The 1,513-nt window shown below is 48.2% G+C and overlaps 1 pseudogene; it reads right to left on the bottom strand.

Moving 5' to 3' along the window:
• LOC108636609 lies at positions 706–1,237 on the bottom strand (annotated as a pseudogene).

The following is a 1,513-nucleotide window of genomic DNA, read 5'->3' as shown; positions in this document are numbered from 1 at the left end:
AGGCAATATGACTGGAGACTATTTACTTCCCATATATGTTCACTTAGCAGAACGCATGGAGAAGGCAATGGCACCCCACTCCAGTACTCTTGCCTGGAAAATCCCATGGATGGAGGAGCCTGGTAGGCTGCAGTCCATGGGGTTCCTAAGAGTGGGACAAAACTGAGCGACTTCACTTTCACTTTTCACTTTCCTGCATTGGAGAAGGAAATGGCAACCCACTCCAGTGTTCTTGCCTGAAGAATCCCAGGGACGGGGAAGCCTGGTGGGCTGCCATCTATGGGGTCGCATAGAGTTGGACACAACTGACATGACTTAGCAGCAGCAGCAGCATAATGCATCCTCAGGTGGATCCCACTGTACAGAGAAAGGATTGGGGAAAGGATGGCCAATCTACAATTTGGGAAAGGATGAGCAATCTTTGAAAAGTCACTGGAAGGCCCATAGGCTTGGGATTGCATAAAGCCTCCTTCCTTTTTTTTTTTTTTTTTTTTTGCTTTAAAAAATTTTTTTCAAGTTTAAAAATTTGAGTTTTTCCCCTCAAAGTCCAAATAATTGCAGCCTAGGGAATCATCGAGATAAAGGCTTTGTATGCTCATTTCTTTGATGAGAATGATTTCATGCACAGCTGTCTAACCAAGTGTGTGTGCAAGAGACTCAGCATCACACACACCCACAGGGACAGACACACAGCTGAGTTTTGTTGTTCTAGGCACTTCATATCCAGGTTCTTAAGTCTGCCACCTTCCCATTCCACTGGACAAATTACTTCTTTGGAGGCAGGACATTTTCCTCAAAGAAGCCCTGGTTGATGACATTCCCTGTTGGGAAGTATCTGGCCACCACAAAAGAGGACCGGTCACTTGCAGACGCCTTCCCCACTCCCATCTTCTTTATATTCTTCCATACCATGGCTGTGAAGTGTCCTGTCCCAGAGGTGAAGCCAGGCTGCTGAAAGTTGTAGTTCTTGATTTCACTGTACCATCTATCAGCCACCTCCTTTCCTGTCTGATCGTAGGATGCCCATGCCAAGTTCTCACCACACTGGCCACAACTGGACTCTGGGCTGTGCTTGAGGATCCTCGTGCTGGCCAGGGCCTCTGAATACTGCTGAGCCTCCCGGTTGAGCTTCTTGCAGAGCTTCAGTTGGGGGACACCATGCTGCTTCCAGTACTCATTGTGGGCCTTCAGGACCTCGTCGTTAAACTGCTTGGAGGCTGATTTGCCCATGGCAGGCTCAGCGCGCTGCCCCACTCCCAGTGCACTACACTGCACTGCCTCCCTGCTCGGCGCCCTTCAGAGCTGAGGAGGAGGCCCAATGGCTACAGCCCCTCCTGCCTCCTTCCTTAAGTAGATAACAAATTAAAATCAAGAACCATGAGTAAGAGACATATAATAAGGAATGTTTAAAAAGGGAAAAGAGCTGTGAGTATTGCTACCAGAACAGTAATCACCAGCCAGAACATAGAGGGGACTGAGGACAGGATGAGCTGAAGATTCCCTGAAGCAAGAT

Source organism: Capra hircus, chromosome 8, assembly GCF_001704415.2.
Source record: "Capra hircus breed San Clemente chromosome 8, ASM170441v1, whole genome shotgun sequence".
Classification (NCBI taxonomy): domain Eukaryota; kingdom Metazoa; phylum Chordata; class Mammalia; order Artiodactyla; family Bovidae; genus Capra; species Capra hircus.
The sequence above is the reverse complement of the archived record's forward strand: the minus strand, read 5'-3'. Positions and strand labels throughout refer to the sequence as shown.